Consider the following 17,423-nt stretch of genomic DNA (forward strand, 5'->3'; position numbering starts at 1 on the left):
CACTGACTACAGAGTCCTGGACACTCAACAGCTGTGATTCGTGGTTGTACACAGTAGCACCCCACATCATGATATCTCGAGGTGGTGCTGTATGTCTTGTGCAGATACAGTCGCTGTGTTGTTGCAGCCATTATTTTCAAACAATGGCGTCTGTCATCCTGGACAAAGCTGTGACGCCTGAGAGTTTGAACGTGCGGACACTCTCATTCGAGGTGATCGGCGAATCACAGTCAAACACCCTGCTGCAGAACTGGTCATCTCGTCCACCGGTTGGGGTGCTCAAAGCCGTGTGCCAGCTGGGTTCCTCGTCACGTAAGACCATAAAGGGCAATGAAGGACCGTCCATGCAGAATTACATGCGCATTACGAGGCTGATCAGTTTTTGTCGCGCATCATCACAGGCGTTGATATATGGCTTCATCACATCGAACCAGAAACAAAACGGCAATCGATGGAGTGGCGCCACACAACTTCTCCCCCGAAGAAAAAGTTCAAAACCGCACCCTCTGCCGGTAAAGTCATGACGCCGTCTTCTGTGACTGTGAAGGGGATACTGTTTTTCACGTCCTTGCTCAGGGTGTAACGGATTAAGTCGGAAGTGGACTGTACTACCCTCAGGAAATTTCAGATATGACTTCAGCGTGTTCGTCGCCACAAAAATGCGAACCAGCGCCTTATTCCTCACGACAGCGCAATGCCTCACACAAATCTGCGCACCTGAGAAGAGCTCACAAAACGTCATTGGAATGATCTTCCTCATCCACCTTACAACCCATGAACTTGCAGCTTCCAACTTCCACTCGTTTGGCCCAATGAACGACGCGCTCTGCTGGAAGCGGTAAGTGGATGATAGGGAGGTTACTGATGCAGCGAGACGTTGGTTCCCACGTCGACCACTAGAGTTCTGCCATCCAGGCATACGGGCCCTCCCTGTAAGGTGACGTAAGGCCACCGCACTGAACGCACATTATATTGAAAAATAGTGTCTTGTAGGCAAAAGTGGGGTGTCACCGCCAGACACCACACTTGCTTGGTGGTAGCCTTTAAATCGGCCGCGGTCTGTTGGTATACGTCGGACCCGCGTGTCGCCACTGTCAGTGATTGCAGACCAAGCGCAGCCACACGGCAGGTCTAGAGAGACGTCCTAGCATTCGCCCCAGTTGTACAGCCGACTTTGCTAGCGATGGTTCACTGACAAAATACGCTCTCATTTGCCGAGATGATAGTTAGCATAGCCTTCAGCTACGTCATTTGCTACGACCTAGCAAGGCGCCATTATCATTTGCTATTTATCTTGTGATGCATGTACCGTCAGACAGATGTTTACCAATTATGGATTAAAGTTAAGTATTCCAGAAGTTTCGTACCTTTTTTGCTAGTGTAATTACTTTATACTGACGGAGGAGATAGAGAAGATCCAAAGAAGAGCGGCGCGTTTCGTCACAGGGTTATTTGGTAACCGTGATAGCGTTACGGAGATGTTTAATAAACTCAAGTGGCAGACTGCAAGAGAGGCGCTCTGCATCGCGGTGTAGCTTGCTCGCCGGGTTTCGAGAGGGTGCGTTTCTGGATGAGGTATCGAATATATTGCTTCCCCCTACTTATACCTCCCGAGGAGATCACGAATGTAAAATTAGAGAGATTAGAGCGCGCACGGAGGCTTTCAGACAGTCGTTCTTCCCGCGAACCATACGCGACTGGAACAGAAAAGGGAGGTAATGACAGTGGCAAGTAAAGTGCCCTCCGCCACACACCGTTGGGTGGCTTGCGGAGTATCAATGTAGATGTAGATGTAGATGTACCTGTTCCAGACCTCACGCCAGCCTGCGTGAGCTTAAACGTGTGCCTTTCGGTTATCTCCTAGTGGCTTGGCTGTCTTGCCAAGTCACAACAAAAAGAGTGGAGAATAATACAGAAATCTGGTTACGCAGGACAGAGCGGATCAGGTCATGGTTGAGGAAAGGGGCCAAAATGAGTTACTGTCAGTTGGACAAAATGCACAAACTTTATTTTCCTAAAAACACTTACATATGCCCTTAAAAGGATTCAAAACAGTACGGCTAAAAGCCTGAACACACGTTATTACAATTGCTTTAAGGGGAGCCGGAGGTGCCTATGCTGGCCATGTTAAAATTACTAAGTTTGAGGAACATTTATGAATAAACTACCAAATAGAAAAATTTGAATTTTTTTTTACATATAGAGTGCTTTAGTATTGCAGTTATGACAGAGGGATTTTGGAGTATCTTTTCTAGTTTCCTTCCAATTATTTTTTTTTATTAGTGACCCAAATTTTTTTCACAAATAATTGCTTTATAATTAAACTGAAATGAAACTACTGAACATATTGCCAAATGGCTGTGTTAAAATGTAAGTTTGACCACTAGGAGCGCTGTATAAAAATTTCATCTCTCTAGCTTGAGTGGATTTTGAGAAAATGTCCCTTATATTCGAAAAATTCTAATTTACGGGAAATGGCTATCAAAGTTTCTCAATACATTCCTGCACTATAGGATGGATTATCAGGGTCTTCTTCTTCATCCTCCAAAAGCTTCCTCTTCTGTCTTCTTTTCTGGTCTGTTGTTCCATCATACTTCATATGCCTTTCTCTTCTTTCTGCTCCTCTTATCCTTTCTCTGTCAATATTTCTTAGTGCTCGTACAGTGTTCACCCCAGCTGTAAATCCTAATGCCTTCAGAACTTCACACTTCACACTGTTCCCTTGGTTGTAGGTTGCTATTGCATCATAAATGCCAAAGTGCAGTGTTTTTATGCTCACAAACACCCTTTTAGCAATCACTTTCCAAATCAAATTGTTTACGCTCTCATTAGGATTCTGCGTCTTTCCGTGCAGACATTTGTGTAACAATTCTGGCTGTGCTAAATCATGAAAAATTGGTTTTATTGTTCCCTCCTGATTCTTGTACATAGTGCATATTACCCACTTTACACAACAAGTATAATACTACCAACTACAGGCGCAACACTGAACTAATTCGAAACGGTAAACAGCAAAGAGACAATGTTCCGCGCTCTTATTCATTGTAGTATCGCAACTTGGTATTAGTGTTAATTTTCTTTTCCCTACGTTCTTCCTCTTCTTATATACACGGTTACTAAAACGTGGCATCTTAACCAGAACAAAAGTGTACGACAATATTAAATGGAGCAAGATGTTCGATATTCTGAGGAAAATAGGAGTAAGCTGTAAAAAAATACGGGTAATATTTGTCACAGAAAACAATGTAGCCAACCCTTGCACACTCGCTGTATGCGTAACATAAGGCGCTGTATGCGTAGCAGGCCGAGAAAATCCCAAGCAGTTCGCCAGGAAGTCACGAGAGGGTGTTAGATGCATTCAGCGACCGGCCATTTCCTCTGCAGGCGTGGGGGAAAATGGTAATAACTCAACTTCTAGGGCGAGTAGAACAATAATTCAAAGTTTACATTAAAGAGGAATGTTCCAATTAATTTTCGGTAGCAAAAAAAAAAAAAATTGTAATTTTTTGGATTTGATCAGCTCCGGCTCCCCTTAACAAATACACGCGGCTGAAGGCCTTACTTAAAATATTTCGCCTAAAAGTTCGGCTGAAGGCCACATACTGACCATAGAACAACTCAAGGCTTAAGGCCTGGCACAGTACTTGCGACAAAAGAAAATCACAATCACAAACAAGAGAACAGTGGTGCTCAGAAGTGTTCCAAGGGTCGCCCTGGGGAGGAAACTCTAACAACAGTTTCGGTGAGACAGGCAGCCAAGCGTAACACTAAGTAATCGGATGGCAACAAGACCCAGGGACGGATGAAGGACCAACCAACAACCTAATCAATTCCCTTCACTAGACCAACGGCACGACAACCGAAAATATCACCGACGACGAAGACACCAGCAGCACTACGTCTTCAAATATAGGCGTGTAAATACAGCTAAGGCGCAATAACCTCTCAAAAATATGAACAAACACAAAGACTGTCGAACTACACGACCTGTGGGACAGCGTCAACACAGCCAGGATGTTGTGTCTAGACAAGACAGCCTAGACACAATGAGAGGAAGCCGAAAGGCACGCGCTAAGCTAAAGCAGGAAGGCGTGAGGTCTGAAACAGGATACGTAATGAATGCTATAAAGAAAAGTACGTAGCTGCTGGAATACTTAACTTTAATCCATCCTTTTGGTACATCTGCAGATTGTGGCGATACAAGTGAGACTCTTTAGATACATGCAATGTTACTAATGGCGCCTTGCTAGGTCGTAGCCATTGACTTAGCTGAAGGCTATTCTAACTATCTGCTCTGCAAATGAGCGAGGCTTCGTCAGTGTGCATCGCTAGCTACGTCGTCCGTACAACTGGGGCGAGTGCTAGTAAGTCTCTCTAGACCTGCCTTGTGGTGGCGCTCGGTCTGCGATCACACAGTGGCGACACGCGGGTCCGACATGTACTAATGGACCGCGGCCGATTTAAAGCTACCACCTAGCAAGTGTGGTGTCTGGCGGTGACACCACACAGGAAACACACAATTGCTGCTCTGTCGCAACCGACCGACTGGGTACTCCAGTACGCAGACAGCAATCATCTGCTCAGTGGAAATCACAGAAGCTACACACACTTCCTCGTAAACACCTGCTCCAAGAACTCCGACAATCCTAAAACCAATCACCGTGGAACGACAGGGAGAAATTATAAGTCGACACACATAAGCGGTCGGCAACCAAATACACGTCATCAGATGAGGCGACCGACCGAACGACCAACCAAGGTTGTACCCACTCAAGTTGCGTGTGTCGGCAACGATGGGGCGGGTCTTGGCTGCAGCTCCAACCCGACTCAACTCGATGGCCGTTCGGAACGCGATGACCCGGGCAGACTGGCTCGGACCCCACCACACAGAGGTAACTCTTACCCATTGTCCACGATATCTCTGCACAAGCAAGGAACCGACCCACACCGGCAAGATAACCATCTGACGAGGCCCAAAAACGGTCCTACTCCAATCTCCCTCCATCGGACAGTTCATGTGTGTCGCCAGCGGTCGGCGAGTACTGGCTGTCCGCACCTCACTGGCGCTCCGTCCCCACTGAACTCCCGACACACGGCGACCCGGAAATACAGGGCTACTACAAATGATTGAAGCGATTTCATAAATTCACTGTAGCTCCACTCATTGACATATCGTCACGACACACTACAGATACGTAGAAAAACTCATAAACTTTTGTTCGGCTGAAGCCGCACTTAAGGTTTCCGCCGCCAGAGCGCTCGAGAGCGCAGTGAGACAAAATGGCGACAGGAGCCGAGAAAGCGCATGTCGTGCTTGAAATGCACTCACATCAGTCAATCATAACAGTACAACGACACTTCAGGACGAAGTTCAACAAAGATCCACCAACTGCTAACTCCATTCGGCGATGGTATGCGCAGTTTAAGGCTTCTGGATGCCTCTGTAAGGGGAAATCAACGGGTCGGCCTGCAGTGAGCGAAGAAACGGTTGAACGCGTGCGGGCAAGTTTCACGCGTAGCCCGCGGAAGTCGACGAATAAAGCAACCAGGGAGCTAAACGTACCACAGCCGACGATTTGGAAAATCTTACGGAAAAGGCTAAAGCAGAAGCCTTACCGTTTACAATTGCTACAAGCCCTGACACCGATGACAAAGTCAAACGCTTTGAATTTTCGGTGCGATTGCAACAGCTCATGGAAGAGGATGCGTTCAGTGCGAAACTTGTTTTCAGTGATGAAGCAACAGTTTTTCTTAATGGTGAAGTGAACAGACGCAATGTGCGAATCTGGGCGGTAGAGAATCCTCACGCATTCGTGCAGCAAATTCGCAATTCGCCAAAAGTTAAAGTGGTTTGTGCAATCTCACGGTTTAAAGTTTACGGCCCCTTTTTCTTCTGCGAAAAAAACGTTACAGGACACGTGTATCTGGACATGCCGGAAAATTGGCTCAAGCCACCACTGGAGACCGACAGCGCCGACTTCATCTTTCAACAGGATGGTACTATCGGTCGCTCCAAAGACAGTAAGACAGTGCTCTTATCGATAAACGCTGCTGCTGCCACTCACAGGCAGGCAACCTAGTGACGCCGGTAAATGGAAGAAGAAACGGGACGGTCGTACCGCAAAGACAAGATGTCAAGTAATGAACGGCACCAACTCGAGCCGCCCACGGCTCAAATATATTATACTCGAGTCACGAATGAAACCAAGCTGGTCTCAGAAAAAAATGTGGTGCATTGTTTATTCAAAGCCCGCGTATATCCTCCTTTCAAGACACTGTCCATTACGTTCAACTGATCTTACAAGTCCTTTGCTGTCTCTGACAGAACTGCAACATCATTCACAAACCTCACAGTTCATGTTTCTTCCCACTGAAGTGTAACTCCCTCTATAAGTTTTTTTGTTTTGTTTTCTCTACTGCTTTCTCAATGTACAGATGGAATAACATCTGGAATAGGCTACAATCCTGTCTCACTCCCTTCTCAATCAGTCCTTTCGATTCATAATTCTCGGCCTCTTAGTAATGCCATTTGATTTGTGTACAAGTTGTAAATAACTTTTCACTCCTGTATTTTGCCCTGCTACCTTCAGAATTTCGACCAGAATATTCCAGTCAACAGCCGGCCGCGGTGGTCTAGCGGTTCTAGGCGCGCAGTCCGGAACTGCGCGACTGCTACGGTCGCAGGTTCGAATCCTGCCTCGGGCATGGATGTGTGTGATGTCCTTAGGTTAGTTGGGTTTAAGTAGTTCTAAGTTCTAGGGGACTGATGACCACAGCAGTTGAGTCCCATAGTGCTCAGAGCCATTCCAGTCAACATTGCCAAAAGCTTTCTCTAAATGTACAAATGCTATAATCGCAGATCTTCCTTTCCTCAACCTATCTTCTAATAGAAGTTGTAGAGTCAATATAGCCTCTAGTGTTCCCACATTTGGCCGATTCTAGCTTCTACGAGTTGTTATATTCATCTGAAAATAATCTGTGTCAATATTTTGCGACCATGACTCATTAAAATGACTATTCGGCAATGTTCGCGCATGTCAACACCCTCTTTCTCTGAAATTCGCGTTATTACATTCTGGAATAATGACCGGGAAGTACACATAAATATTATATTGCAGTAATCAATACAGCTCTAATTTATAAAACTAACTGCACAAAGTTAAGTTCCGAAACGAAGTAAGAGGTCAGTCTCCATGAATACTTGTACAGCTTTTTCGATTTCTCATCTGTAACGAGCAACACCAAGTCCCCACGCAACGATCGTGTGAAACTCAGCTCGCTCGGTTCGTCCAGTCCACAGCTCGTGCTCTAGTGGCTAGAGTTGCTGCCTCTGGATCACGGGGTCCCGGGTTCAATTCGCGGCCGGGTTGGGGATTTTCTCCGCCCAGTGTTTGTGATGTCCTAATCATTTCATCATCATTCATGAAAGTGGCCAGATTGAACTTAGTAAAGATTGGAAATTTGTACAGGCCCAGATGAACGCGCAGTTCAGCGCCCCACAACCCGAACATCATCATCATCATCATCGGTTCGTCGACGGGACCCAGAGAGCAGCGCAGACAGACGCCCAGGTTCATTCCGTGTTCCTTAACTTCCGAAAGGCACTCTATACGGTTCCGTACTGCTGTCTAGTGAACGAAATACGAGTGTGTGGAATATCATCCCAGGTGAGTAAGTGAACTGCAGAGTTGCTAGCAAACAGAACATAACCAGGTCGTTCCCAACGAAGGGAACTCTTCAGACGTGAAAGTGACTTCGGGTGTGCCCCACGGGAGCGCTGCGGGACCATTACCTTCCATAAAAAGTGCAAATGACGCAGTGGATAATGTCGGAAGTTCCACGGGAGCCTTTTCGCAGATGATGCTGTTGTATACAGGGAAGTCGCAACGCTAGAAAATTTTGGCGAAATGCAGGAAAACACGCTGTACACTTGGTGTGGGAACTGGAAGTGAACCGTCATCGTAACAAAAGTATCGTACTGCTCATTTGTAGAAAGAAACAGACATTTTTGTACCACTAGAGAAAAAAAAAATGAAACGATCGTGAGGCATTGATGGCTGGGAGGACCTATCCAGGGAAGTTCGGCCGCAAGGGTGCAAGTCTTGCTCACCTTACGTCGTATTGAGCGGCTTGCGTGTCGGTTGTGATGAGACGATGAGGAAGACAACACAACACCCAGTCCACGAACGGAGAAAATCTCCAACCTGTCCGGGAATCGAACCCAGACCCGCTGCATTGTAGGCAAGTAAGTTACTACTTTTTTTTTAAATCTCATTTTGTTCTTGTCGTTGGTTCCATTTGTTCGGGGCGGCCGTCCCATGACACCCCTTGAAGTTCGTCGTTGATCCATTTACTCGGTTTTTTTTTATTACACAGGGTAACTAACCCTCGCACCGAACCAACACCGACTCAAAGGAAGGCCTCGGCGCTTGTTCGTGGCGTCACGTCAGCTAGGCACGGCGAACGCCAGGTCTGTTGCAGGCATACTCATCATGGTGGTGTCTCCCTCTCTGACACAGGAAATGTTAAATTATTGGCCGTAGTTGACCAACACACGTTGTTCTGAGAGATTTCTGCAATCAATTAATTGTGCAATTCATTACACTTCTTAATAAATAGTGTACTCCTGAACTTAAATTTCCACCTGTTTTAAGGATTGACATACAAAAACAACTTCGTGGTCCAGCAGCAACAGAGTTCGTGCTTCCTTACCTAATCTGAGTAAGTTACGTTTGTACTGGGTTGCTTTTAGAAGAAACTGTCAACATATTGGTGCTCTTCTTTAGGTATCTTGGTTGACTGTTTGGTGAGGAGCACTGAATGTTAATGAAATATCTTCCGATTGTACACGTTGGGGGAGGGGGTGGGGGACAGAAGAAGAGGCAAAAGAGAGATACTTGTTTTATCAAAAAAAATTTTTTTATCTTATAAAGTTTCTCCTTTCAGTTGCAAGAGGGGAATATTTATCTTTTCTAATGTGCATGTTTAAAAAAGATTAAGCTGAGCAGTATTTTCGATGTATGAAGCTATTTCGTTTCCTGTTTAGGATTCCTTTCGTTGAAAACGACTGTAATCTAATGACTGGCAACAGATGAACATTTACACATGTAAAATAGTTCACATTTCCAGTGACAATGTCAAACGAAAATAAATAAATAAATAAAAGAATCGAGTTCATTCAAAAGCGGTTGGGGTAAGTTTCGATAACAAAACGGATCAAGTAAATATAGTTAGTTGAATGTAAAATTTCCGAAGCTTGCAATGGGGCAAAGCGTCTTTTCATATTGATCTACGTTTGTTTCGACAGGATTCAGTAATACAGAACTATGATCTTCTTTTGTAGCTTTACGATAGTAAGAAAATCTTTCATCTAAATAAAACTGCAGAATCCAAAACAATGCCAAACATTTTGTCCAAAAATAAGAGATTTATAGTGATAAGCACGCCCAGGCGTTTCCGCCTGCAACAGACCTGGCGCTCGCCGTGCCTAGCTGACGTGACGTCACCAACAAGCGCCGAGGCCTTCCTTGGAGTCGGCGTTGGTCGAACGCGATGAGCGACCGTGCCAGTACCGCTCAGCTAAGCAGGCGGTCTATGCGACAAGGCGATTGCCCATCAATCACTGAAAGCATTTACATCCACAAAATATTTTGAAGTCTGCATACGGAGCGATTAAAACATAAAAGACAACATAAAAGTTATCGTAGGCAAGCCAGAGGCCAGAGTGACATTCACTGCAAGAATTCTCATGTAGCGTTGTCACCCACGAAAGCGGCATCTCACGAAACTCTACTTCGACAGAGTTCTTCAATACTACTAATCAGACTGGGACACACACAGGATTTGCTTTATAGAGGAAAAAGAGAAGCACCAAAGAAGAGCATCACGTTTCGCTACAGGTTCAGATAGCAGCGCGACAGCGTCTTGGAGATGCTCAGCCGTATCCAGTGGCAAACTCTGCAAGAGAGGCATTCTGCACCTGCGTGTGGTTCAGTATTAAAAGTTCCGAAAGCACAAGTTCCTAGAAGAGTCAGCAAATATGTTGCTCCTTCTGATGTACGTATCGCAAGAAGACCATGAAACTAAGAATAGTCCGAGTTCGCACAGGGAGTTACAAACAATCGCTTTCCCGTGGGACCATCCGCGACTGGCCAGGAAACATGGTGTACACAAACAGCCATTCACCACATACACCATGTGATCAAAATGATTCACAACTTCGTGGCGCCCTCCATAGATAATGCTGGAATTCAACATGATGTTGGCCCACCCTTAGCCTCTATATGATTCAGGTCAGGACTTTGTGCAGGCCAGTCCATTACAGGGATGATATCGTGTAACCACTCCGCCACAGGCTGTGCATTATGAACTGGTGCTCGATCGTGTTGAAAGATACAATTGCCATCTCCGAATTGCTCTTCAGCAGTGGGAAGCTAAAAGGTGTATAAAACATCAATGTAGGTCTGCGCTGTGATAGTGCCACGAAAAACAACAAGCGGTGCAAGCCCCCACCGTGAAAAACACGACCACACCGAAACACCACCGCCTCCGAATTTTACTGTTGGCACTGCACACGCCGCCAGCTGACGTTCAGCAGGCATTCGCCATACCCACACCCTGCCATCGGATAGCCACATTGTGCACCATGAGCCGTCACTCCACGTAACGTTTTTCCACTGTTCAGTCATCCAGTATTTACGCTCCTTACACCGAGCGAAACATCGTTTGGCATTTACTGGCGTGATGTGTGGCCTATGAGCAGCCGCTCGACCGTGAAATCCAAGTTTTCTCACTTCCTGCCTAACTGTCATAGTGCTTACAGCCGATTCTGATGCAGTTTGAAATTCCTGTGTGATGGCCTGGATAGATGTCTGCCTGTTACACATTACGACCCTCTTCAACTGTCGGCGGTCTCTGTCAGTCAACAGACGAGGTCGGCCTGTACGCTTTTGTGCTGAAACGTGTCCTTCACGTTTCCACTTCATATCACATCGGAAACAGTGGACCTAGGGGTGTTTAGGAGTGTGGAAGTCTCGCGTACAGTCGTATGACACAAGTGACACCCAATCACCTGACCACGTTGGAAGTCCGTGCGTTCCGCGGAGCGCCCCATTCTGCTCTCTCACGATGTCTAATGACTACTGAGGTCGCTGATATGGAGTACCTGGCAGTAGGTGTCAGCACAATGCACTAATATGTAAATCGTTTGTTTTTGGGGGTGTCCGGATACTTTTGATCATGTATTGTGTGTCAGAATCCGGCTAGAAGGCGGAACTGGTTGACAGGGTTCGTACTGCAGAGTCAAAGCATATGTACGTGAGTGAAGTGTGTGGAGGCCGATGGGGAATCAAAATTTTAGAGACCGAAGAAGTCTGGACTATATGCGACATCAAGTCGATATAATTGGCAGAAGTTACGGAGAGATAAAGAAGCTTAGGATAAAGTGGAGAGCTGCATCACACCAGCCTTTGGACTGAAGGCCAAAACGACAAGTGTGTTTGGTAGTCTTAAAAAGTATTTCCATGCACCTCCTCCCCTTTCCTCCACAGACCTGAACTTCAAGCGAAACAGTAGTCTGTCGCTGCCATTTAAGCACATAATTTCGTGTGGCTGCAAATCTGTGCAATTAATTCAGACCGCGCCACGTTAAGTCATGCCGTGATTGACTGACACCCGCCTGAAACCTTACCTGATGGCAGATGCGCTCAGGATGTACGCGTGTGATGCGGATTACGATAATCTCGCAGTAATCCGTCCCGATGCTCTTTGACCGCCGGCTGTGAGCCCACATATGTGTGCCAGTCACGCACACCCGCTGCGTATGTCAATACGCACAAGCTAATAGATACGCAAAGTGGCCCCATTGTGTGCCCGTAATCAGCCACATCAAAGTGCCGAAGTGCGCGTACCAGTTGCGTTACTGTTATGGGGTATTAGGTACCTCGTAACGTGAGAAAGTCCAGCGTGTTCGCTCGCACTTTTTATTCCTCACTCCCCCCCCCCCCCCCAAAGACATTTCCACACGTTACCATATTGGCGATTCCTTTGCGCCTCAGGATGTGATCTATCAATGAATTCCCGGAACCATGAGCCTGGGTACGGAAATGAAACACTGTTTTATTTGTAGAAGACTTGATTTTGCCAGCGGACAGCGAAAGCGCTTACCAAAAAAAAATGTTTAAAATGAACAATGTTTAACAAAGTTATCAAATGGTTATATCTGTAAATAAAACAAAATTAATGTCAATGGAAGAGAAATAGACACGAAGATCTAAAACAGTGATAAACAATAACATAATAGGTCATCTAAATTCCTTTGATCTCGGGACAGACTTACTATGATACAGGGTTATTGTAAATGATGGACCCATTTACAAAACTTCGTATTTATTCAAGTTGTTGTTGTGGTCTTCAGTCCTGAGACTGGTTTTATGCAGCTCTCCATGCTACTCTACCTGTGCAAGCTTCTTCACCTCCCAGTACCTACTGCAGCCTACATCCTTCTGAATCTGCATAGTGTATTTGTTGTGGGTTGGCAGGAGAGCCAACACCGTGTTACCAGAGGAAGCCGAAAGGCACGCGTTTTAGCTCACGCAGGCTGGCGTGAGGTCTGGAACAGGACAAGGAAATTAGAATTTAGAAAAACGGACGTAGCTGGTGGAATACTTAACTTTAATCCATAAATGGTGAACGTCGCTCTTGACTGTACATTAATCACAAGATCAATAGCAACTGATAATGGCGCCATGCTAGGTCGTAGCAAATGACGTAGCTGACGGCTATGTTAAACTATCGTCTCGGCAAATGAGAGCGTATTTTGTCAGTGAACCATCGCTAGCAAAGTCGGCTGTACAACTGGGGCGAGTGCTAGGAAGTCTCTCTAGACCTGCCGTGTGGCGGCGCTCGGTCTGCAATCACTGACAGTGGCGACACGCGGGTCCGACGTATACTAACGGACCGCGGCCGATTTAAAGGCTACCACCTAGCAAGCGTGGTGTCTGGCGGTGACACCACAGTATTCATCTCTTGGTCTCCTTCTACGATTTTTACCCTCCACGCTGCCCTCCAGTACTAAATTGGTGATCCCTTGATACCTCAGAACATGCCCTACCAACCGGTCCCTTCTTCTTGTCAAGTTGTGCCACAAACTCCTCTTCTCCCCTATTCTATTCAATACCTCCTCATTAGTTACGTGATCTAACCATCTAATCTTCAGCATTCTTCTCTAGTACCACATTTCGAAAGCTTCTATTCTCTTCTTGTCTAAACTATTTATCGTCCATGTTTCACTACCATACATGGCTACACTCCATACAAATACTTTCAGAAACGACTTCCTGACACTTAAATCTATACTCGATGTTAACAAATTTCTCTTCTTCAGAAACGCTTTCCTTGCCATTGCCAGTCTAGATTTTATATCGTCTCTACTTCGACCATCATGAGTTATTTTGCTCCCCAAATAGCAAAACTCGTTTACTAGTTTAAGTGTCTCATTTTCGAATCTAATTCCCTCAGCATCACCCGACTTAATTCGACTACATTCCATTATCCTCGTTTTGCTTTTGTTGATGTTCATCTTAGATCCTCCTTTCAAGACACTATCCATTCCGTTCAAGTGCTCTTCCAAGTCCTTTGCTGTCTTTAGTATGAATGCAAAATAAACGAGCTTTATACCAATGAAAAGAGGAAGTTTCAAAGTTTTTTTTTTCACAATCTTTGCTAACAATAACCACAAAACGCGAGACGCTTCTCTCTGTCATTGGGGTTGAGAGCCCGCGCAAGTTGTAATCGGTAGGGCTTGTCCATCAAACGCCGTCTCAGAACTTTGCATAGAGTTGGTTGGGGTATTCCAAGTTCTCGACTGGCTCTATTGGTAAATTTACTGAACTGCACACAAAACTATCTTGAATCCGTTGAACATTATCCTCTGACTCACGCGCTCGGCCTGTGCTTTTTCCTTTGCACACAATCCCAGTCTGTTTAAATTGCTTAAACCAACGGCTAATGCTTTTGCGAGTTGGTAGTTGAATACCGAATTTGGTACGAAATGCCCGCTGCATTGCAATTTGCAACTCACATTTCGCCACCTCAGGAACGCAGAAAACCTTGTGCTCCACACTCGCCATCTCCCTCACAACTCACAGTGAAACAGAACGACGGCCCTATTGCCGCTCCTGCAACCATCACCGCCCACCCGCCAAAAACTTTGAAATTTCGTCTTTTCATTGCGTTGTTCAGTTTGGATTTGTGCCTGAATACACACGAATTTTTTAAAATGGATCCCTAATTTAGAATAACCCTGTATACAGACAAGTCGTTCTTTAACGCTGTTACCAACAATCTCGAAAAGTCTTGAGCGATTTACTTTTAAATTATTGCACATTACTCTAACGAAAATTCTGGCGGACGTAGTCTATATACGAAATATATATTTTATGCGTAATAAATTTATGGGGAACGTTGTTACCAAAAGACTCGTAAAGTTCTTTACTGGTTTACTTGAGAGTTGTAGAAGATACTCTAATAAGCATTCAGAGGGATGTAAGGTATACAGGGTAAACATTAATGAAACCAACAAACTTCAGGCACGGATTTCTGACCGGAAATGGAGGGGAAAAGGTCCTACGAACACGTGTTCGGAAAAGCATGGTTAGCACGGTAGATGGGGCTGATGAATGAAAGTTCCTCTGACCAGGAGCCGTGTCCGTAGACCACATATGACGATTATGCCTGCCCTGGTAAGGGCTGTTTCTTCGGTAAAGAGGACTGATCTAAGAAGTTCCGTACTTGTGATGGTCTGGTGCAAAAACCATCGACGAAATCCTTCTTATAGAGGGAAATCCGCTGCTCATAATCCTTAGACTGATTGCAGGTGATAGAGATAGTAGCGGTTGTCATGCAGGGTACACATAGTCGTACTATGGCTTACATCATGTTGGCACGCCACTTGCCTGGATTATATACTATGGTTCGTCTCAGTATCCTGTAGGACCCGGTCCTCCAGATCTGGCGTACGCACAGACCGCCACCTCTCTGTACGTTCGTCTGTCTGAAAGGACTCATGATCACACAGACGTCCAAAAAGAGCTTGGAATGTTGTGCGATGTGGTCGATGTCTGCGAGGGTACTTGTTTTGGTACAGCCGTGCTGCCTCTCGACAACTTCCATATGCTCGGCCGTACACAAGCACCATCTCGGCTTGTTTCCGAAATGAATACTGGACCATTCTGCTGCTTACAGTACGCTGCGTCAATCACACAGTGCACTATAATATAATAAAATTAGAATAAAAAATGTGTGGCCTTTTAGATATATTGAATTAATGAGATTAATTTTGCCGGCACTCGGACAAGCACAAATAAGCTGGGCTATGCCTGCAAACGGATACAGAATCCTTTCATATTAGTTCCACATAAACGAAATAGCGCTTCTCTTGTTGTAGATTTGCCAACGGCCTAGCTGCAGTGGTAACACCGGTTCCCGTCACATCACCGAAGTTAAGCGCTGACGGGCTGGGCTAGCACTTGGATGGGTGACCATCCGATCTGCCGAGCGGTGTCGGCAAGCGGGGTGCACTGTGAGGCAAACTGAGGAGCTACTTGACTGAGAAGTAGCGGCTCCGGTCTCGGAAACTGACATACGGATGGGAGAGCGGTGTGCTGACCACATGCCCCTCCATATCCACATCCGGTGACGCCTGTGCGCTGAGGATGACACGGCGGCCGGTCGGTACCGTTGCGCTTTCATGGCCTGTTCGGGAGGAGTTTTCTTGTAGGTTTATGCTTACCAATTAATAGTATTATGTCCGATCGCAGTATCCACCTACAAACTCGTGACCGTTTCGTCGTTACTTTTGCAATCGGATCTTCGTAATTTTCCGAAGTACACAGGCAGGCTTCAGTTCTTCTTGGTATAACTCAGACAATCCTTCAGCTAAAAAAAAAAAAAAAAAGCACTCCGTTCTCAGGCCACGGCCGGCCGCAGTGGTCGAGCGGTTCTAGGCGCTTCAGTCCGCCCGCGACTGCTACGGTCGCAGGTTCGAATCCTGCTTCTGGAACGGATGTGTGTGATGTCCCTAGGTTAGTTAGGTTTAAGTACTTCTAAGTTCTAGGGGACTGATGATCTCAAATGTTAAGTCCCATAGTGCTCAGAGCCATTTGATTTTTTTTTTCAGCGGGACCGTCTGACCGCCGTGTCATCCTCAGAGGAGGATGCGGATAGCAGGGGCGTAGGGTCAGCACACCGATCTCCCGGTGGTTATGATGGTATTCTCGACCGAAGCCGCTACTATTGGGTCGAGTACCTTCTCAATTGGCATCACGACGCTGAGTACACCCCGAAAAATGGCAGCAGCGCATGGCGGCCTGGATGGTCACCCATCCAAGTGCCGACCACGACCGACAGCGCTTAACTTCGGTGATCTCATGGGAACCGGTAATCTTTCAGTTAGTAAAATAATATTACATTCTTATTTCTGATGCACACAGAAAATACTTACTCTTCAATTATTCGCATAGCCCAAAATGGCTGACTCGATTACACTCTAAGATAACGTGCGTCTACCTTCGTTCACTAGCAGAGCGCGAATCCTTCCTCCTGCTGAGGAAGAGGGAAAACATCTTGTGGTTATTTAATATCTGAAAATCAAATGACGGTAGGCACAGGGTACCGCTTCGTCTTTTCTCTTTGCCTTTAAAGTAAACGAAAACATAAAAGTAAGAAATGCAAAAGGTTTATCACAGCACACAAGGCACGTGACCAGAGGAACTGTCGTCATTCGTCAGCGCCATTTACGGTGCCAACGTTGCATTTCCTGAAATGTGCCTCCAGGAACACTCTTCTGAGTTTAAACACTTCCGCTGGCTACCATACGCTCCAGGCATGAACATTATTGAGCATATCTGAGATTCCTCGCAATCTGCTGTTCAGAAGAGATCTCCACCCCGTCGTACTCTTACGAATTTCTGGACATCCCTGCAGGATTCTTGGTGTCAGTTCCCTCCAGCACTACTTCAGACATTAGTCGAGTCCATGCCACGTCGTGCTGCGGCACTTCTGTGTGCTTGTGTTGGCCCTACTCGATTTTTGGCAGGCGTACCAGTTTCTTTGGCTCCTCAGTATATAATTAAATGTAATCTTATGCTATAAAGTAATATAAAATTACTGAACGACGTAGAGATGCGTTTCAGGCCAAAACGCAATGATTAGAATGAGGAAAAGTTTATACACAGCTTGCGCAAAAACCAGACTGGCATAAAAGGGAAGCTGCAGTTGAAAGGGTGTCAGACAGGTCTGTAGTCTATCCCAGATATAGGCCTGTCTGTATATTGAGAAAGCAGTAATGGAACCCACAGAAAAATTTATAAAGCCATTTCATGTTCACAGAGAAGAAATGACAGCTTTGAAAATGAAATGTTCAA

The 17,423-nt window shown here is 45.8% G+C and overlaps 1 protein-coding gene across 1 annotated transcript in view; it reads right to left on the reverse strand.

Moving 5' to 3' along the window:
• Positions 1-17,423, reverse strand: part of LOC126426481 (adenylate cyclase type 5-like) — an 858,869-nt gene that overhangs the window by 649,245 nt on the left and 192,201 nt on the right. The window lies entirely within an intron of this gene.

The sequence above is a fragment of the Schistocerca serialis genome, chromosome 11 (assembly GCF_023864345.2).
Source record: "Schistocerca serialis cubense isolate TAMUIC-IGC-003099 chromosome 11, iqSchSeri2.2, whole genome shotgun sequence".
Taxonomy (NCBI): Eukaryota; Metazoa; Arthropoda; class Insecta; order Orthoptera; family Acrididae; genus Schistocerca; species Schistocerca serialis.